We start from the raw sequence: 22363 nt of genomic DNA on the forward strand, positions 1-22363 counted from the left end.
CTTCCGTTATTTTGTCTAACATGAACAGGATGGTTGAAAATAGACCGCAAGTGTGAGACCTAGATCTGTAACTACATATTGAATGACAGAAGTAGGTAAAGAAAAGAAAGGATAGGGTTTTCATTTGAAAAATTAAATTGTAAAAAAGGGGGGGAGAAATTGTAAAAAGGGGGGGGGGAAGTTTTTTGTTGGTTGATTTGAATCTTTGGGGTCTCTGTTAACCCCAGAAAACAAAGAGAGGTAGAGACAGAACAGTATCAAACCCAGAGGTTTCTGTGAGTTAAAACGAACTGTTTCACTTTGAGACACTTTCAGACAAGATGATTTTGACATGTGTCTTTGGAAAAAAAATAACCCACTGTGACCGGTAAAACGTGACCAGGCAGTGAGCGATCTGGGTTTGAGGCAGTGCTGCTGGTGCGACCCCTGCCTCCAGGGAGGCCTGCCTCGCCACGGGCTGCAGCCAGCATTTCTTCCATCCCGCTGCTGGGAAGAGGCGGGTGTTGATGGGAGCGCTGTCAGCTGCCTGATGCCTCGGCGAGCCTGTGCTCCCGGCTGCGGTGAGGTTACGAGGGCTGTACTGCCACACGGGCGCTGTGCACCGGCATGACTCAGGTTCCCGGCCGCGCAGCTGCCCTGCACAGCCTTCATCCCCGTGTCCCTCCGCGGGCCGTGGGATTGACATCGCCCACTCTGGATACCGTCATCTTTTTCCAAAGACAGCCCTGCCAAGCACTGCTGCCAGCCGCTCATGGCTGTGCTAGGCACTGAGCCAAAGCTCCTGCCCTCAGCCCACTCCAGCTCGGCTCAGTCGATGAGACCTGGTGAGAACACTGTCAGAGCTCCTCTGAGCTGCAGAACAACCTGGGGGCTGGGAATCCTGGAAAAAGCCAGTTATTACCAGCGTAGAGAGCCCTGTGCTCTTAGGGGAGACCTAGGCAAGGCAGGAGCTGTTTCACAGCGTTTCTATTTCCTCCCTCTGAATAGTAGAAAGCCCCACCCAAATTTCACTCCTCACTCTCACTTTAAAACAAACAAACTCAAAAAAAAAAAATCAACATTTGCTACTGCGTGTTGCCCTTGCTTCCATGTGACCCAGGCATGTGATTAAGTTGTTGATACTTGTTTTTTTAATAGGATCAAATTCAAAGCTGCTGTAGAAGCCTGTGCAACTTGTCAGAGCAATTCTCTACCCTGGCAACTTACACAAGCTGAGGAGCTTCTTTCTGCTGCGGGGTATACTGCCTATCTCAGCCTTCTCTCTGCATGCAAGGCTCCTCCTCTCTGTCCTTTTGCAAAGGCACCAGCTGTACACATTTTTAGGAAAACAGGCAAAATTCCTCTTAGCTGCACTGCAGATCTTGGTGAGAAGCTCCTGTGATGAGGCAGTAGTGTGTTTCAGCCTTTCTTCCTCTTGGAAGTGTTGCTTAAATAAAAGGATAAGACTCCACCAAAAAAAAAAAAAAAAAAAAAAAAAAGAGAGAGAGAGAAAAGCCCAGCTTGCCAGCCCACCGCGTGCTCAGTGTTTGGTTTCCGCTCACAGCCTGCACAGCCCTGCCTGTGTGGATCTGTTGAGTCATGTTGCATGGCTGGATGGGATGGGGCTGTTTGCTTCAGGCCTGTTTTTTTTTCCCAACTCTCCTGAACGGCCAAATGTTACCCATGCTGGGAAGCCACTGTGTTGTCATTGGTCCCCTCCCCTCCTTGGCAGGCAGGAGCTCTGGGGATTGAGGGGGTCATGCAGAGCCCGTGTAAGGAAAGCAGGTTCTTAACATGGGGACGCTCTTTTCCTGAAGCAGTAGAAATAACCATGGCCCTACTTGTGGTGTCTCTCTGTGACCAGTGGGCACTGCGTTGGGCCAAAGCCCAGCTGCTTCTCAGGTCTCAGTAGTTCTTGTGAATAATGGGGAAGCCTCTGCTTCAGTGACTGCCTTTACTACAAGAGAAGGGACAAGCTTTTGAGATACCTTCACAGTCCTCTACTGCTAGAGTTGGCTGGGGACCAGGTCAGCACCTGATCTCAGGTGAAGTATTTACAAACCTGGAGTCCAGCCACAGGTCCATGGTTACACAGAGGCATGAATGGGAACAGTGCTGCACTGTTGGTCCTCAGCACCCTGTTGAGGAAGCACAGGGGGTTTGAAGTGCTGTGTCTACCTCAGTAGTAATTCCCAAGTAACACAGAATCACAGAATGGATCAGGTTGGAAGGGTCTACAGTGGATCATTTGGTCCAACCTCCCTGCTCAAGCAGGGTGGTCCTAGAGCACATTGACAGGATTGCATCTGAACACCTCTATGGCTTATTGAGGCAGGAGACGAAAGATACAGTGTCAATACTGAAGAACTCCCCAGTGTGCCCCAAATCTGTGTGTGCTGCCAACTGATGCAACACACTCTTCCTGGGATTTGCTTTTAATTAAAAATGAGATTTTTGTTCACAGTAGTAGCTACCAACCTTTCTTATGGGCTTTAACTGCTCCCAGCAGCCTGGGGTGTCCCCTCCCCTCTTTCTCTAAAGCTCACTGGTGTTAACTTGCTGTTGATGCCTCTGCCTGCGACCATCACCGTGCTATGGAAACACTGTGTGGTTTTTGAAGTAGGAATCAGGTATAACAGTCGCATAATCTCCCATATACAGAAAAAGTCTCTCTGCCCATCCAAGGCCATTCTGCAGAAAGCAAAAGCTCACCTTGGCCATATGACAAGGATACACAGAGTTGCTGTACTCTCCACCCGGCTTTAGATGGGATATTAAGCTGTATATTTCTCTCTGGAAATAAGCATTCTATTTTCCTCTAGGTGTTTTGTTTTCTTTCTGTCGAACATAAAGCCTGGAGGCAACACTGGACACATGCTTTTCCTCTTTCCCAGTGTTTCCCCTTTTTTGAACTTCACCACTCTATCTTCCCTCTTGTTAGAAAGGTAAATCTTTGAACATAATTTATTATGCCCTCTTTTCATACTAGCAGGATTGGAATAAGAAATTCACAATCTCTAAAACTTATTGCAAACTCCTTGTTTTACCCCATTTTGGGGAAAGGGGGCAGGGGACAAGGTGGGGAGGAGAGAGGTGATGTTAGTGTTTTTCTGTTTGAAAAAAACCACACCACAGATGGTACTTGGAAAAGGCACATTGCTTTTAATGGTTTTTCAGACTGTCAGAACCAGCAAATTTTAGGCTTCTTACTTTAGTACTGAAGTAGGAAATCATAGAATAATAATTTTGTTTGGGTTGGAAGAGATCTTCAAAGATCATCTAGTCCACCCACTCTACTGTAGACAGGGACATCTGTCACTGGATCATCCAACCTGACTTTTAACATTTCCAGTGATGGGACATCCACTTCTCTGGGCAACCTGTTCCAGTGTTGGGGTGCCAGTCAGCATACCTCACACAAAATACATCTATTTTCACTTTGTCCAGTTTTTCTGTATTCTCACCCTTTTTCTCATGACCTCTGTGAGCACCCAGTTGCTCGTCTGGGCTCTAGGACTCTATCCTATGGCACATTAGTCTGAAATTCCTTATTCTCTCCCAAGGATCTCAGGCAAGTCATGTCTGGTTTTCATCAGAGCTCTTGTGTCTCTGACATAGATAGAATTCTCGGTGCCCCACTGGTTTCTTTTTGCTGAGCAGAAGCCTAGGGTTTTTTTGTTTGTTTGTTTTGTTTTGTTTTGTTTTTTTTATTTTATTCCCATGGTTGGGGAAGGTTCCCTTCTGCCAGATCTTCAGACCATCAGCACGAAGATGCCAAATATCCACACGTCCCTAAGCAATTAGTTTGATAGGGTTTGGTGTGTGGTATTCAGGAGCAGTCAGTATCATTTGGTTTTCTGGAGTCAGTATAGCTTGTTGTTTCTTGTTGAAAATTACTTTCTGCTCTTAACAACTTCTCTTAACCACTTCTCAAAACTCTTTTTTGAGGAAAACACATTCCTGTTGGTAGATATTTATAGAAATAATAGACCTTCAGTTTTCCAAATTTCAACTTAAACGTCTACTTTTCACATTTAAAAAAAATCTAAAATATTTTGAGAAGGTCTGTCGTTTTTGTGAGAAACTCTGTTAAAAATAATTTTCAGTTCCTTCCTTTTCTCTCTGCCAGTATTCTCTGGCAGGTGGGTGTTTTTCTGGCCGGGGGCCTCATACACATCTGTTTTCTTCTCAGCCTCTCAAGGCTTATAGGCCAGGGATTGCCCCTGTACTTGTACAGCTGCTGAGAGCAGAAAGCTGAACCTCTTCACAAAAAACAGTTCAGCCGATTTTATTCTCCCAACTCAACATCCGCTCACAAAAACAGAGGAGTTTTTTTACCAGTCTCAGATCTCTCTTATTTCCCCATGAAAAGTTACACAGACTTCTATGGTAGCCAAGGGGGAAGCATCAAAGCTCTCCTCAGCGGTCATCACGATTAACCTGAAGCTCTGAGCCAGAGCTGCATTTCATGAGCCCAGAGCTTTGCCATGCAGGAGGCTTTGGCTGCAGTGAGAGGTGCCACATTAGAGACGAGCTTCCAGACTCTCAACAGCAAGTCTGTTGCAATAACTCTGTTGATCAAATAAAGTTCCTGTTCACAGCGCAGAGCCAAAAACTTTTTTTGATTGCAGCCTTGAGGGGTATTTCTTGGCTTGTGGTCAATGTTTTAAGCAATGTGTGGCTCTACAAGTCATTAACAACGTTTGAAATCTCTTCCTTCTTACTATTATCCTCGGAGATGTGGAATGAAGACTATTTACCTTCCCCTCATATTTCGTTATGATTATTAAGCCATAGGAATGAGGTCATGTGCATGAGAGTTGAATATAGGAGGCCTGTGTCAACATTATTTTCAGAAGAAGAGGGTATATTCAGAAATATGGCTAAGTTTTTCTTTTTTCTTTTCCTAACTGTATTTGTGTACAAAGATTTCAAGATTTCACAATACCATGTTATATATACACTCTTTTTGAAGCAGTAATAACAAGGTTTCTCACTGCCACATTACCAAGACACTTAAACAAGATTCTTCATTAATAATCTGTTGCCTGTACCTTCAGATTCCAGTGTCTGGTCTCACCACTACTTGCTCTCATCTGCCTTTCCCCCCTCACTGGATTTAAAGCTACTTTGGGTGTCCCATCTGTGCCCAAGGGTCCTACCAGCTCCTAGAAAACAGACCCTCAGGCCATCTCTGAGAATTAAGGAGAGACCCACGTAGAGGGGGGTGTAAGCACTTGCAGATGTGTCCCCACCGCAGCCCTGCAGCAGCTGTTTCCAGCTGGTACCACCACGAGCTGCTGCGCAGTGCCAGGCAGAGGTGCTAGTGAGGGTAGGAAGGGGAGTATGTCTGCAGTTACATGGCACTGAAAGCAAAGTTTGTTCAGCCAGGCTTTGACCAACGTGGCTGTGCTGAACCTAAACCTGGGGGCACCTTGGGCCGTGCAGCACCTTCACCTGGTGCAGTGTAGGTACATCCTGAAGTCCTTCATAGCTTTCTAGCTACATGGTTGAGCCCTGTTTTCAAACAGTCATTTACTTGAGATGTCCAAACATTTACAATCACATTCAGGCTCCTCCATGCCAAAATCCCTTTGGAAAACAGAAGTTGCTGTTATAAATCACTGCACACAGTGGGGGGATTTATCGTCACGTCTGAGGTGCACAAGTGTTAGTTCTTTTAGCTCCTTTTTCTGAGAATACGAAGATTGCAGTGGTGAAGATGCTGCTGGTGCTGGCAGTGGGAAAAGACAGCACAAGCGGCAATGGGTACAGAGGCTGAAGTGTCCTCTCCTTCCCAGATCCATTTAAATTTAGGATTGGCAGGTCGCTGTGGAGGAACACGGCCACCTGATACACTTGTTCCCTGGATGGAGGGGACTGAAATTTCTCAGGCTTTTAATCTGTCTCATTTTATAAGCACTACACCTACCCTTAAATATAAGTGAGATGTCCATATAGCCTATGTGCATTTTCGTGCCGTGCAATTTTTCTCCTAAAAGCAAGGTTTCGCCTGCTCTGAAGAATGTGTTTTTTTGCTGGACACATCAATTTGCAGATTCTCCCTATTGGCCATGTCCTTTATCCTCTGCTTCCAGGTCATCGTGGCACTATGTTGGAGTCTGCAGGAGCAGGGACTGTCTTATGACTTGTTCATGTAGCACCTACAAAAATGAGGTTTTAATCAAACGCACATCTCTAGCACATAAATCCAATAAATTGGCATAATGAAAATGGATAAACTAGGAATGCAGCTCATTGTGGAAATAGTACCTAATATGGGAACAATTTCTAACTCTTAAGGGTTCTAGTGTTCCTTTCTGCTTTGCTTTGAGCACTCAAAAGCATGCTCACTGCAAGATGGTTTGTGTTAGGAATGACATTTGCTCAATTCAATTTCAAAAATATCTAAGTGGCAGCCCTACTGGGCCAGAGTCAAGGACTTTTCTTTTTCGTGTTTTCTGGTGCTCAGGCAATATTAAGAGTTGGTGACTAGTGAGTTTTTCAGTTCATACTTTTAGCAACACATTGCTGATGGTAAGCATAATTCTTCAATCTAGAAGCCTTATCAATACAAATCTGTCTTTATAACCTAGTTATGCTTCACTAGCCAAAGGCAGAGTGGCATTAACTAATAATTCTATAGATATGTGGATTTTTATTAATAATATAACCAGGCATTTTGTCACAGAGATTCTGCAAACTTTGTTAATGTCACTGTTACGGTCCCTAAAAGCCTGTGCTCATAAGCAAGATCATGCTACATTGGCCTCTCAGTGAGGAACAAGACACACATGCTCCAAGGCAGTTCACTGTAAGAAAAAGTTGGATGGATACGGGCAGGATCATGGCGTGAGGAGAAGGTAGAGCCAAATGTAAAGTGTAGCAGTCACTTGGGCTTTTTCCTAAGTAGCCTCATAGAGCCCTCAGATTATTATCCATTATTGGTTTTTCAGGTAGGCATCAATGAAGTTGTACCAAAAAGTCCAAGGGCAACCAGGGGAGACTTCAGGGCTTCAGGATGGTTGCTTAAGGGGTCAGGAGCACAGGTAGTGTTGTCCCTTATCATTCCAATTGCAGGGAATGATGGGGAAGAAACAGAAAGAGCCAGCAGATCAATACCTGGCTCTGAACCTGGTGTCACCACAAAATTTTGGCATTTTTGATTGTGGGTTGGTTTACATGACAGCCTTGCTGCTGGTAACAGACAGAGCACTGAGCACCTGTCTCAGAGTGGGAAAGGAATCTTTGCATTGGATATTAGGAAATACTTCACTGAAACAATTGTCAAGCATTGGAACAGGCTGACCAGGGAAGTGGTTGAGTCACCATCCGTGGAAGTATGTAAATGATGCATGGATGTGGCACTGAGAGACATGGTTTAGTGGTGGACTTGGCAGGGCTGGATTAATGGTTGGTCTTGAAGATCTTATAACTCTTTTCCAACACAAATGATTCTATAACTCCATTCTGAGCTATCCACATGCCTTTAAAAAACAATACCCAAGAGCCTTTCTGTAGGTAAGTCAGAACTTAGTAGTCTTGTAAGCAGTAGCAAATGTTCAGATACCAGTAAGACCACGTGAAGCTGTATGTGCATATAAAATGTTGTCAGTTCCCAGCACTTGCTGGTACTCCTCCAGCTCCAAAGCATTGCTTACAGTCCAGTATGTGTAGCAGCTCCCCCCAGACCCTGTGACAGTATCCCTGACAGCTGAAAATGTGCTTCATGCAGGTGGGCTTTCTAATACCAGCACATTCCAGGAAGGTGCAGTGTTTGGTGCTAGTGCAGCTCTGAAGGAACTGTAGCTGCTCTGTGTGTATTTTTCCATGATGCTTTGCTTTCCCTTTTGTCTTGATTCAGTCTTAATTAGGATCATCGTAGCTACCTGTCATGGTTTGACCCTGTCCAGATTTCAAACACCCACTGAAAGCTGCTTTTCCCCTCTCCTTCCCCCTCTGCTCCAATGTAGGCTCCTCCATGAGCTGCAGAGAGAGGGGTCTCCTCACCCCAGTAATCTTTCACAGGCAGCAGGGATTTCAGTTCTAACTCTTTCTCCTGCTGGAGGGGGAGAGGGGGGCCCTTGGGCCTCTCCTCCCCCCTCCTGCTACACTGACCTTGGAGTCTACATTGGAGATATCTCATGTTCTCCTCTGCTCTCCTCTCCAGCTGGAATTTCTTCTGCGACACGAGCTTTCTCTTCGTGTATTCTTAAATATGTTATCGCAGAAGTGCATACCATTGCTAGTAGTAGGGAGTCCATCCTGGAGCTGGCTATCATTGGCTTTTCCATAGAACAGCAAAAGCTTCTAGTAGCTTCTAACCAAAATCATCTCTATGGCCCCCTATTACCGAAAACTCAGCCACTTGAACCCATGACACTACCACAATTACTGCTGCTGCACAGCTCCCCAAAATGACTGGCCCTGTCAGGGTACCTGGGACAGCGAGCAAAGGTTGTGGGGCTGCTGTCTGCCAGGTGAGGAGAACAAACAGAGCTGCCGGGAACAAGTCATCGTGGGCTGAATATAGTTTGGGGTGAAAAGGCTAGCACAAGCACCCAGCTGCCGGCATGCTCTTGGGTGGAGAGAAGCTCTGAGTCAGGCAGCACTTTCGTGCCATGTCTTCACTTTGAGGTTTGGATCTGGCCTTGAGGGCATCTCAGAGCCATGGGAGACATTGGGGGCATTACTGGGGCTTTTTATGTGTCAATTCATTATGGAATTCAGAAGGCAAAAGTAAAGCTTTTGGTCAAAAAAACAGCAATTAGTGAGGAGGTGCTTACAGCTGGAGAGAATAGACAGAACAAGTATCCAACTGGACAAAACAAGTTGTATATAAACAGTGTCTAAAACTGTTTACAAAGTCCAAAAGAAATCAAAATACAAAAGATTTTTTCCGGTCTGAGAGCAGAGAACACAGATGCCAGTTCTTTTTCCCTTCCATCAGTGCTGGGCAGCAGTGCTGGAGGTGACACTGTCTGTGCCTGTGGTGTTTTGGATTGTGGGACTACCTATATTGCACAAGCACTTCCATTCGTCATATAGCCATTTCTGCAGTCTCTGCCAGGTGCATCAGAAGAAGCATAACAACTTACAGGCACCCACTCATTTGACTTCTTTCTCTTCTGCAATTCTCCCTGTATCAGAGCCCTCCATTGCCCTGCAGCAATCAGTCATTAATAAGAACCTTGCTACTTCTCAAGCCACTGTAGTCAAGGTTACTTCTGGGAAAGAGAGAAAACAAGTTATATTTTCAGCTGATGCAAAAAGGGAAGAATAGCCATTTAAAAACCTGTGTTTTTACTTTTACCCACTACCAGGGCAGCACTGTAGGGCTGCAGCACTGCAGAGGGATGCCTTGTTAGAAGCTTGTCTTGCCAGTGCTGCCATGATGAGTAAGTAAAAACTCAGCAAATAGGTCCCCTTTTCCCAAAAGAGGGGAACTTGGCAGGGGACATCCAGAGGATGCAAAGGACCAGCAAGCATTACAGAGTTTGGGGCATGAAGTTGCCAGTCTCTGGCCAGAGAGAGAAATTGCTTCAAGTGGCCAGAGAATGCTTCGTGGTCCCTCTGTTAACAGAAAAGGAGACTGCTGAAGTGTCTGTGGTGTGCATAGGTGGAAGCAAAAGGACTATCACCAAGATTGTCAAGGGAACAGAACCTGCTGCAAGGAAGCATGGTCTGGGTTAGTTGACAACAAGCAGAAATCCCAGCAGCAATTGCCTCCTGCCCTGGGATATCGCTTCTTCTACCATCTAAATCTGAATGAAGCAGCTGGACTGTCAACACTCATGGCAAGACCACGTACAAGTCATGTTTCTGTGGCAAAGTGTGGGCTGGAGGAGAGCACAACATGCTGGCTGTGGGAGGAGGAGGCAACATGGAGGAGAGGGGCTAGGATTTCTTAGCCTTTACTGTTAGTGTCTCAGAAGGAAGACTGCAGGACCAGTTCCTTAGCTAGCACAAAAAGACACATGTCCATGGAGCTGAACAGTGCTCATTTGCTTCACTAGGAAAAGCACAGACACACAGAAATGTTAGTTGAAAGGGTCCTCTGAAGGCCCAAGGTCAGCCAGGATCCTTCTTAGCACGGGATTACCACACTACATAAGATCAGCTTTGGCATTGTCTAGCCAAGTCTTCAAAGCCTCCAAGTGTGGAGAGTGGAGAGTCTCTGTCTTGGGAGATGTTTTCCCTAATGTCCATTCTCCTCTCCCAAGCTCCAGCCTGCACTTGTTGTCCCTCATTTGTCCATTTGTTGCTTGCAGGAGGGATTGGGCTCTGTCAGTCCCATGTTGAGGGAGGCATGATTTGCAATAGGATGCTGTTAGATTACCCTCCATCCCCCTGCCTATGGACTAAACCCACCCAGCTCCCCCAAGCTCCACTCCTGCCATGTACACTCTGCCCCAGCCATCCCAATACACCTCTTACTGGGCCTGCTCACACTGAAGAGTCCAAAGCAACATGGTATGTTGCTGGTGGCCTCTGGAGAACAGCAGCTTCCCTCTCCCTGCCAGCTCTGAGCCTCCTCCTGCAGCCTGCCAGGCACTTTGTCCTGTTGGCGATGCCAGAACATGCTGGGCTCAAACAAGGTATGAACCGTAATTCATAGCAATGTGAATAGCAGCAGAGATTTCATTCACTGCACTGGAGATAGTACAGTAAGCAAGCAGTTTCAAAATCCAATTTCATAGACACAGAGATTACATTAATCTCTTTTAATAGCTAAACAATTCAGTTTTCAAGATAGGACAAAGCATGGGATATTCTTGACAAAACTGGTGCTTCAAAGGTGCCTACATCAGATTTAAAATCCTAACTCCTAAGCTCCTAATGATAGATGTGATTGTATCTTTTCAGACAGTAGTGCTGCAAAACTTGCATTTAATCTCCCCTTTTTACAACACGCTGTAGCTGCCTGAGCTTGCCTGTGGGAAGCAAATGTAGATTGTCTTTGCCTTCAAATACCATATGAGGAAACTTACTCAGCCCTCACCAACTGATCTTGGGGGCCTGTGGAATGATAAAAGCTCAAGTTATCAAAGTATCTGTAAACTGCCTTCTGATTTCTAGCTGGAGTACCTCCCTGAATCTGGACCCTTTGATTTAAGGTAGCTGCTTTCTTTCACCATGTCTCAACAGGCAGAAAAGGGCATAGCTTTAATTCCTGTTGGCTCAGTTGCATTAGCTCAACATGACTGAAAACCCCTCTTCACCTCCAGAAATGCAGAAGTGAATGTGGATCTACGTTGGAAGCTTCTGCCTGGGTACTAAGTACCTTGTAATATACAAGGATGTCTCCATACTGCCAAAAATATTGGTGTGATTTGCTTTTCTTTTTGACACTGTTTTGCTTGGAGAACCCAAATTATCTGTTCCAGGGAAGGCACTATTTATTGAGGTAGACTGCACATTTTTAGAGAATTTTCAGGTCTTGTGGTCTAGCTGTATCCATTTGGGGCTGATTTCTAGTGTTTGTGTTGTGATTTAGGCCTCTGACAAATAAGCTCTGGCAAATGATGGTGAGGTGACTGAAGAGGTGACCGAAGAGGTGACCCACCCAGCTGTTTTTACTGCTCTGCTGGTGAACATTACAGTCCCTGCAGCAGAATTGGCAGAAGACAACATATGTCCAGGGCAGAGCTGCTCCAAATGGCATTTGAGTTGAAATCTCCAAAGATGTGGGATTAGACCAGATAGAAGACTGTGAACTAGAGATATTCAGATGTGGTCTGTAGTGATTTATGCCTACCAAAAACAACACTGCTTCTGTGCCTCATGTCCTTACAGCTTCTGCCCTGTGTTTCTGTCCCCTCTTTGCACCAGAACTGGCAATCATCTGATCCTAACAGGTGATATAGAGACTTCAAGCCAGCCAAATGATTCACCTAGAAGATATGGAGGGGACTAAAACACCACTAACTTCTAACAGATTAATCATGATACCTCTCTCTCAGATAATAGTAAAAGCGTCCTTGTGTCTCAGCTCCACTGTAGCCTTTGGTGGTAGAGTGGTATCAAGCAACAGCAGGTGTTAATGTCTTCATCTGCTCATTTGTTTTCCATCTAAACAATAATCTGAGGGCAGAGTCTCCCCCAGATGCTCCTATATGGCCAGCTAGCAAGGCCTCTGCTGCCAGGGATGTTGCCTCTTACCCTTTGGAGTAATCTCCATTCTGCCACGGGAGTAACCTGCCGTAGTGGTGGCCCGGCTGTCAGAAATGGAGCTGGCATTGGCCCTTGTCTCTTTCCTCTCCTGATTCGGAGGGTGGCTGGCTCAAGGCTGCCCTTACTCCCTGGTGCAACAGCGAGCAGGAGCCACCGCAGGAGCAAGTCAGGACTGACTGACCTGAGCAATATTCCCAGGCTAAAACACATGAGAGTTTTCCTCTCCCTGGCCCATTACTGACATGGCAAAATTCAGTGGGAGAACAACTAGGCCTTATATATACAGCGAGCCTTTGCCCACCCATTACCACCTAACTGATAACCTGCTCCAGGATATCTGGTTTATGAGTGTTTAATACCTCTTAGCATTTGTGTTTGCCTTGAAGCTACAGGCAGCTATGTGCTGTACTGTGCTGAATATTCCTGCCATAAGTACAAACAGATGTTTGAATATCTGCTTTGAAGTAAATCCTGACCCTCTGCATTCTCTCCCAAGACTCCTCAGGAGTATTATGTATCACTGTATTCAGAGCAAAGCCATGAAGGGCAGGAAGAGAGGATACACATAGGAATAGTTAGCACTGGAACATGAACACATAGTCACATATCTATTGCATAAATGCTTCTAGCAGCACTTTGGACATCAGTTTGCATAAATGAATTTGCAGGGCCTCATTCCTATAAAGCAGCTTCTGCTACGTACAGATCTTTTAGGCTCGCTGGCATAAGGTCAGGCTCACTATCCAGATTCTCGTTGCCCTCAAGAGCTATCATCTGCAACCCAAATAATTGCCCTGATACCAAAAATCTCAGAGTGAGCAAAATTGTAAAACCTGAACCATGTGCATGGATGGCTCTTACACACTCATATTCCTTCTGTCAGCTGCTCATAGGGGTTGTAAAGCTTCAGAAAGCAGATACAAGTGACATGAAATTGTTTGAGTCAAAAACTCAGTTCAGCGTCCAAAACAGTGAGATACCCCATGATACTGCATGCCAATTGCAGAGTAATGGGGAGGCTTAAACAGCTTCTGTCTCGGGCAGAATGCAACAGAAAACCTGACGGGGAAAGGTTTATTTGTATAATTCATTTTCTTTTGCTAGTAACCACTCTTCTGTTTTGCCTAATTCCACTTCATCTGAAACTGTCCTTCCTCCTTGTCTCCTCCTCCTCATCTCAGGTGGGAATCACCCATCACTGTGACACCTGCTACGACTATGCGGGCAGATAAATCTCAGGATTTACAGATCCTGCTTCCCAGCTCCTGCCTCCTGCTCAGCACCCAGGTGATGCTGAGGTGAGAGGTTATTCCTTCCATCAGTGCTGTGCTTGCTGGTTACAGGATAGGCCAACGTGTTCTGAGCAAGGAGTTGGTGAGCAGCTTGGATCCTCCTCCATGGGCTAGCCCTGTGAGAAACACTGTGGTCTGAAACTGGAGCTTGCTGGAGCAATAGCTGGGGAGAGAAGGAGGGGCAGGGCCAATAGTATGGGATCACTGTGAATCCAAGCCTTTAAAGGTCCTGTCTCTGCCTTCTTATTTTTTTCCCTTTCCCAATTTGTACGAAAGGTCTAGCAGCTGAGAATCTAGCCTGGGACTCACGAGACTTACTTGATTTAGTTTGATTTCTTTGGTTTAGATCTGTGAAACAGCATTTCACTGCAGGGGGTAGGAGTCAGCAAAGGCAGGAGTGGGAACACAGGACCAGAGCCAGTAAGGAGCTGACCACATCTATGGCAAGAAGCTGTGAGACTGACTGAGCTGTAACATGCAACAGCATCTGCCAGCTGGTGGGGTCATCCGTGTTTTCATCCCATGGTCCTGTGCCCTCTTGTTAACAGTCTTTTCCTTCTCTTGTAGGGGTGAAGCTTGGGACAATGAAAGAGTCTAGTAAGGACTGTAGCCACAATCATAAAAGTATCTGTTTGGGATCCTGGCAGCTGCTTGCTGTTACCCATCTTTACTCAGCACCCCCTAAAGTGACCTGAGTGGAGAAAAGAGGCCTGTCTGGGGGACAGCCAACTGCTGGGCCTTCCCTTGAGGATTCATCCATCAGTGGTGTAGGTAACAAATCTCGTCAGAGACGGTGGTACCTGCAAGACACGTACAGCAGATCTCCTTTAGGTAGCAAGGAAATTTGTGATGTTTTTGTCTGACATCTACAGCCTCTGTGGAAAGAAAATGGTGTGACTCTTGCTTGCGTTTGCAGCTAAAACCTTATCAAGGGCAGAAAAGAAGATTCACCTCCATTTTTTTTAATCTTCTGCAGTACAAAGAGTGTTTTTCTAGTGTAAATTGAGAGGCATAGGGTTCTGTGAGAGTGATCACCTTCTAGACACTTATTTTGCATAGCTGTGAGTGGCTCAGCAAGACAGTATGGGAAAAAAAAAAGAGGCCCAAACCTCCAGATAACTCTGAAAGAGTGAAAGAACCCAAAAAATTAGTCCTTACATTAGTCCTCTTGTTCCTTCAAGACAAAGGAAACCTTTCCAAGGGAACTGACACCTACTGATAGTGTTTTGTGTTTAGTTTTTTAAAGAAAACCCAACTTACACTGGGAAGTATCACCTTCCCAATTTTAAGTCAAACCAAATAAATATTCTTGGAGTTTACCTTTTGTCTGTTCAGTACCAGCTTTTCTGGGCCCAGCATGAGTCTTCTGAGAAATCCTCTGAGAATATGGAGGTCAGGAAGGCAGCTCACAGGTTCTGTTACCTCCACAGTGGCTTACGAAACATGTAGAGCTCAGGCACCCAATGGCCCCACATCCCAACAGGTCAGCACTCCATTTTCCCCAATGCTAAATGCAGTTCAGTGCAGAGTTCCCTGGTCAATCTCATCTTTCAAGGAGGGACTGTGTCCAGTTCCCTTTTAGAAAAGACAATTTTTAAAATTGTCCTTGTTTGAAAGAAAATATTGTATTCACCAGCAGTGAAAACGGAGGGCTAAGTGCAGTCTGGGCTTTGCTGTGTTGATGTGATGAGGCTGGGCCATGAGTCCAGCAAGTTTTGCTCATTTTACACTGTGTTGTGGTAAGCCAGCCTGCACAGTATTTTTTCTTTACCCTAGAGCTTCCTCTCAGGACCCTGGCATAATTTGATCCTGCTTTGATAAACCATCATGCAGACACAACATGGAACTGTAGTCCTAATGACCTGTGTTATTTGAAAATCAAATGACACTTTCTGAGGAGGAAGTTCTTTAGTTCCAGTGTTTTCCTGAGATAATTATATCAAACCAGCCGATTACCCTCCCCTGTAGTTTCATTTATTGCTCACTTTGTCTAAACTCTTGAATGCTATTGCACTGCATTCTTTTGTCCTGCTACACCCCATCATTTCAAAACAGGTTGCCTGTTTGTTTAAAAGTACAGCAAAAACTTTAAGGTCTTGAAGAGAGAGATGCCATATATTTACTGTGATGATGTACAGTCTGCCAGTTTGATTTCAACTGTCTTGTTGCACCAAATTGAGAAACTCATTGACTATTTATCTCCCCTGTCTTCTAAACTAGCAAGAGATAAACAGGAAAAGGGGGTGACACCTTTTGTTTGATATTGTTTGACTCTCAAGCCAGTTCGGGCTCTTATATTAATAACTTCCTGTTTTGCTGTAAGTCTTCAGACAAGTGAAGAGCGTCCATGTGCATTCACTTTTCAGCCTGAACTTAGGCAACTACATAACTAGCATGTTCCTGTACTCTGGGCTGCAAATTCCAGTTTGCTGCTTACCTCCAGGACAAATTTTTAGAATTGGGAGTCAAATCGCTGAAAATCAGGTGCCTAAACCCACAGTTGGTTGCCAAAATGCAAATGACCTGACAGCCACAAGAGCCGAACACCTGCTGATCCCTATAAGAAGCTTTGGACTTGAGAGGGCAGAATATATACAAATTAGACTAATTTCATGTTGAAACTCAAATAAGGACCCTAATTTGAAATGCTGGACTACTAAGGATGTGCTCAGAAGCTAGAAACAGAAAAGAGGATCTGCAAAAATATGGAGAAAGGTGCATTTGTGTAATATCACTTGTGCAAGATGCTTGTGAAATGTTGCATTGCATTGTTTTTCACAGACGCTTAAATTAGTGAGACTTTTTCTTTTCCAGTTATCTAAATAACTTTCCCTGTGAACTGAGCAGCTTCCTCTGGATAATACATTGTTTTTCTACCTGCTGGAGAGGTGGAGTCCCCCTGAATGTACTGCTGTTCTGCATAACTGGGAACTGTCTCCTGAACACAGAGTAAGACAGAACAGCTTGGACTTAGCAGTCCTGTGAGATTTACAAATCAAACGAGCTAATCAAGATTTAAAACAGCTCTGGATTGAAAAGGCTAGCAAGTGGTCTAGCTGTGAGTTAATTCATTAGTTGCAGTAAATATCACTAGAAGAGCTTGTCAGAAGGAAATGTGAAGCAGCTTAAAAGAATCATCCTTAAAGTGAATGTCAGAGGCTTTTGCAGCTGTCATCCAGTGGACTGGAGATTCCAGGCATTGGAGAGAAAATGAGGGTGAAAGAAATAAAAATTTGAGTACAGAGGATAAAGTACTAGTTCCCACTGAGTGATTATAAAGGAAGCAATCTCACCACTACAGGGACCTAATTAGAGACTGAATCTCACAACCCTCTAATGTCTCCTCCAGGACCCTGAGAAACTCAAACTAACTAACGCAGTCCGCTCAGACCAGGAGCAGGAGGAGGCTCTGCTGCTTCAGGGCACACTGGAATGCCACATTTATGCAGCTGTGGGCATTTCCAGTGTTCTTGTGTCCTGTTCAGCACTTACTTAGAACCAGAGCACCAACATCATTTTCTTGCTTGGCCAGCACAGAATCATCCTGGTGCTATAGAAGGCGAAAATGGGCTTCCACTGCCGCATACCTGAGTATCCCTGAGGAAAGGCATCAGGACCCATGGTCCCAGGTAAACATAAGAGTTAGTTGTCAGCATTAACAAAAGAGAATTTCATATTTTTATGACTGATCTGATGAATCACTACTTTTCTTTCTGCCTAAAATGTGTAGAGCAGGTGTGAGTCCTCAGGCCTTCCTGGAGACGCCAGTGCTGTCAGTCAGGGCTTGTGTGTATCAATTCACTTAAACCTGGGTGCAGAGCTCAGCTCTCCCACCTCGATCCACCTATTGCCTCTCTGAGACAGTGTCACCCTGCTCCCTATCCTTGTGGAAATGTGGAAACACTGGCCATAGTCTGAGGCTAAACTTTGGCAGCAATGCCCACTGCTCCCTCCTCCTTCCAACCTCTCTAGCTGCTCCCTCCAACTTCTGAGCTGCAGTGCATCACCTCATCATTGATGTGCAAAGCAGGGAACTCCCTGACTTAGGTTTTTCTTTGTTTGGTGATTTCTTCTAAGTAACAACAAGTTTTTGCTGGATTTTATTTATGACTGATCAGTTGTGGACCCTGGTCCTCTGTATTTCCCTTCTGATGCCAGAAAGCACTGGAACAGAGCCGTGCTCTGGGGTCAGCAGTGGGGTCAGCAAAGAGGAATTATTTTGCCTGCTATTGCCATGAAAGGCACTTTTAATGTAACCTTGTCCCCACAGAGTGATTCTGTGCAAGTGAGGCTTCAGGGGAGTGCAGGGATCTCTTCCAGTATTACTACTAGTAGCAGGCACATTTTTCTGTAGCAGGATTTTCCAGGCATAGGGAAGGTCTGTGCCTTCTGAAACCACTCAGGTAGTTCAGTGCTCCTGGGGAGAAGAGGGATAACTGCTCAGGATGTGCAGATTCATTGTGTTTGCAGGGATAGTGGTTTAGGGGTCTCTTCTGAAGCTGGGAGGAGGTAAGTGACCTGAGAGAGCTCAGCCAATATCTGGCAAGGACATTTTCATAACTGAGATAAATAAACAGATGCCTTTTTTGCTCTAGGGAGATAATTTCTTCTGTGCTACTAGCCTGAGACAATTTGCTTGGCTTAGCCTGTATCTTTACCATATGAAACAAGCCTGAACCAATTCATTTGAGGTTGTTATTTATTTGGGTCAATATGAAATATTTCTGGCATTTCTTTTCCATTTTCTTGCCTTTATATTTTGCTGTGTATATGTTTTCTTCTCTTACATCTCAATTCTCCTCTCTGGTAATATATTAAGTCCTTAATTGACCGATGCTGCAGATGGAGAGTATTAGTTACCTTCCATGACCACTCTGACCACAATGACTTCCTTTGCTTGACAAGCTGATTAATTTGTCAAGGTGAATGTTTAAGTCTGTCTGAAGTATCTCTGTGTATCTTGTGCAAGATTGCAGTTTCAAGTTCGTTCCTTATTGGACATGCTGTTTCTCCAGACCCAGAATACCTTTGAGGGCCTTTTCTTCCCCCAGTTCCCTACTGAGAGTGATGCTCCTGCAGTTTATACCAATGATCATATCCTGCATGTCCCCTAGAAGAGGGTAGAGAGCAGGTGCAGCATGGAAGCCATAGCATCAGCAGTGCTTTCAGATTGTCCAGTGGATGTAACTGAGGGAAAACAGCAAAACTCAAGTAAATTAAATGCATTTTATAGCAGTTCCTGAGGAAGAACAGATTGCATTGTTTGTGAGCTTCAATCCAGGTCATGCAGACCGGATCTTCCACAGAGAAGTTGCTGACTTTGGCCCCAAAATATCATTGTTAAGAAAAGAAAAATATCCAAATTTCTCTTAATTTTTCCTAGTTGGTACATTATAAAGGCATTCAGACCACTATAGACATAAGAATTCAGGAAACAACACTAAGCAACACAAAGAACAAAAAACAGTAGGTACTTCCTGAGAAGATTGGAAAACTGAATCCTATGCCAGTGAATGCTTAGGGAGAGTAAGTCCTAATAGGTACAGCAGCCACATGTCACCTGGGACCAGAGTGTGAACGAATTCTTTTGTAATATTTCTTGATGAATGTCTCAACATCTTGAGCTTGTTGCAGAAGAGAAAAGAAAAACTGGCCAGTGTTATTTTCTGGTGGTACTGGAACATTAATTTCTCTAACCCTCTGTGGTGGTATACAACTGTCTTGGATGTCTGAGCGGGCAGGTCAAAGGAAAGCAATGTGTAGGTTTGATTTTTGAAAGCACCTTTTTCCAGTAAGTGTGAACTTCATTTTCTTTTAGGAATAATATTTTTTCCTGACATATTGTACTAAAAATAATAAAATAAACAAATGCATGGTATACTTGTAAGATGAACCTCAGAGCTGTATTGTCTAGAGGCAAACCAGTTCTGGGTGCAATGTAAGCATTGAGGTCAGGTGCAGGGCTGTTCTTTTCCTTCTTTTCCTTGGCAGATGTTGTCCTGGGACTTCTCTCATCACAGGATTCCATAGTGAGACCTTAGTGAAAAGCAGAGACAGAGCTTTTCTTGTATCACACCAGACTGCAAACATAAGGATGTGCTGGGACACCTCTATATTGACCCATCTCAGTTTGGCTTCATGCAAGAATGGAAGACCAACACGTATCCACCTCCTTTTTTTTTTTTTTTTCCCTGGTGTTTGTGGAAAGGAGGAAAAGCACCTTTTGCTGTCCAGGTTTATGACATTCCTGCTCCCCCTGGGTGGAAAGAAAAGGGAGGTCTTCCCTCTCCCTATGAGGGAAGCAATGACTATTGGAGTGATGGGCAAGAAGCTGTCTCAGGGCAGACCTTCTTCTCCTCAGGGACCTGCACCCCATCCACTCCCTGCCCTGGGCTAGTGTGCTGGGATACCCTGGCCTGTCCCCTCCTGGGCTCCCCCCTGTTCTGTAGCTCTGAGCCCCACCACTTTCTGTCCTTGGAAAGGCAGAGGTGGTGCAGCAGGCTCCCAGCAGCTACAGAGGAGCAGAGGGTCTCCATCGAGGTATCTCCTTGCAGAAGATGGAGAAGACACCTTTGCTATAGGGGCTGCAGGCTGGGGCAGTCGCAGGCTTTCCTCTGCAGCCAGCAGCACTCTGCTTTTTCCCATCATTTATTATCTGATGTCTGTTTTTGTCTGTTTCGTGCTGGCACTTGGGACACCTCCTCCTTGTGGGCTGCCAAGGATGGTGGCAGTGTCCCAACACCGAGGGTATTGGCCCCGGCCCTGGGCACAAAGCATCCATCCCCACTGCTCGCCTGACCCTCCCCTTGAGACCTACTTTTGCTGGGAGAAGCAAGGTAACCTCGCCACTGAAAATAGCTGGGACGGCAGCCAGTGGAGATTAATGGCATCATTAACGTTCCCAGTTTATTTATAGGCTTAAAAATGCCTCAGACTTGCAAACTGAGCAGAGTTGTTCTGTGTAACACAGGGACTGACAGGTCTCCTGCTTCTGCCTTTCCCATTCCTTCTATTTCATTCTGATTGCTGGGACTGTAAAACCTCCGGAGCAGAGACTGTCTCTCTTTGTGAACCTACGCTGTAAACCTTCCTAACTGGGGGGATACACACAGATACTTTTTTCTTCCCAAGAATGCTGTATTTGTCTGGTCTCCTTCTTCCACCAACTCCTTCTGTGCATACTGTGTACTGTGGCCTTCTTTAGGAAAATTATCTTTTTGATGAATTCCTGAGGCACAAGCTGAGCAGTCGTCACAGGAATTAGTGATTTTCTGCCTTGGGTTTTAAATTATGAGCTCTGTAGGAGGAGGACAGAGATTCTCATTGCTGTGGAGAGCACCTAGGATATGTAGGGCCCTAGTGAGGCAGATGCAATTAATGATCATGGAGGTCTTTCAGCTGGAGCCAGCAGAGCCAACCCAGCTCCCAGATCCCCCAGGAACCTCACGAGACTGTCAAGAAAAGAAAAAAACACCCCGAGTGTGTTGGCCCGAGAAGAGGAATTTTCAGCACGTAACGTGTGGCTGCACTGCCTGGCCTATTTCCCAGCACTCAGTGAAAGGTAAGTGAGAAAGGAGACTTGTCAGCAGGCAGAAATCCAAGGGATCGGCTGTGTGACTGGTAGATGGCTTCATGGGTGGGAAAAAAGTTAAAATGTCAGTAGGGAGCCCTCCCTCCCAGAAACATGGAGCACCAGCATGGAAGCTCATGGAGGTGATGTGGCTTCAAAGGGCAGCCACCCTGCCCTTTGATGTTGGGTTTTTGTTGTATCAATCTGAGATAAACTCCTGTGTCAGTCTCCCCTCGGCATTTTTCTTCTAGGGGCTGAAATAATAAAGAACTGGCAGAGAACCACTCAAACCACTGTTGTCTGGTTTTTTCCCTCTGGGCAATGAGAATACTTCAGAGCAAAGTGAAGGAGCCCAAAATAGTAGAAGGAGGATTTCTCTGCCATGGACACAACAGGTGAAGCCACAACCCTGGAAAGCCCTGACCCACCAGTATCTGATGGGTTTGAGGTATCTCAGGGCCTTGCTTTCCCCTTCCCAGCTTTCCCACTTGGCTTTTTGGCTCCAGGTCTCCTCCACTCCCCCTTGGCCATGCCCTAGCTCTCCCATCCGATGGGGAAGACAATGCCTGCTCAGCATCTCACTTTCCATAGCTGTTAAATGGGACCGTGACGTGTTCAAATGCTCAAGGCCAGGTTGGATGGGGCTCTGAGCAACCTGGTCTGGTGGAAGGTGTCCCTGCCCATGGCAGGGAGATTGGAACTAGATGATCTTTAAGGTGTCTTCCAACCCAAACCATTCTGTGATTCTATATAGTCCTTTGAAGGACAAAAGCATAAGTGCAGTTATTCAGCCATCCAAAGATCCTAACTGGGAGAGTATTTTCATGTCTGATATACATGAGATCCTATATAATTTTAAAGGATTCAAGGAAAAGTCAGGTCATGTGCAACATCTGAGACAAAGAGGGGAAAAGGTAATGTTTAACTGTATTTATTTATTCTAGGAAAGTTATACATCTTATATAGTTGTTTCTCATCTAAACTCCTGAGCACCTAACCAGAAAAGTCAGCACAACTTTCTCACTTACACTGATGTCAGACTAGGGGAGTGAGTCTTATGACAAAAGGGACCATCTGCATCTCAAACTGATTACCTGCTTTGAAAAGTGAAGATACAAAGCAGTAGGGTTTTTTAGCAAGGTGGCTAAGCCTCATTTCAGCTCTAGGACACCTATCTCCTGGACGTCAATGCTACACAGTTTTCTGTGGAATTACTCACCCCTGATACAGAAAGCAAGAGCTGGGATTTTTTTCCTGTTTCAATGGGCTACACCCAGTTGCAATCATATTTAACCTTCTTTTTTCTTTCTGCCAACACTGGGTGGCACTAAGTAACTCCTTCTGATGT

At 45.2% G+C, this 22363-nt stretch overlaps 1 long non-coding RNA gene across 1 annotated transcript in view; it reads left to right on the forward strand.

The window, feature by feature from the left end:
- The window catches only part of LOC126649656 (uncharacterized), a 57456-nt gene extending 36076 nt beyond the window's left edge, over positions 1–21380 (forward strand). Inside the window, exon 3 of the long non-coding RNA XR_007631115.1 lies at positions 19437–21380. This is a non-coding gene — a long non-coding RNA (uncharacterized LOC126649656). The remainder of the gene's footprint in view (positions 1–19436) is intronic.
- Positions 21381–22363: the final 983 nt, after the last annotated feature.

The sequence above is a fragment of the Myiozetetes cayanensis genome, unplaced genomic scaffold (genome assembly GCF_022539395.1).
Source record: "Myiozetetes cayanensis isolate MyiCay16 unplaced genomic scaffold, myiCay2020 scf5-8, whole genome shotgun sequence".
Classification (NCBI taxonomy): domain Eukaryota; kingdom Metazoa; phylum Chordata; class Aves; order Passeriformes; family Tyrannidae; genus Myiozetetes; species Myiozetetes cayanensis.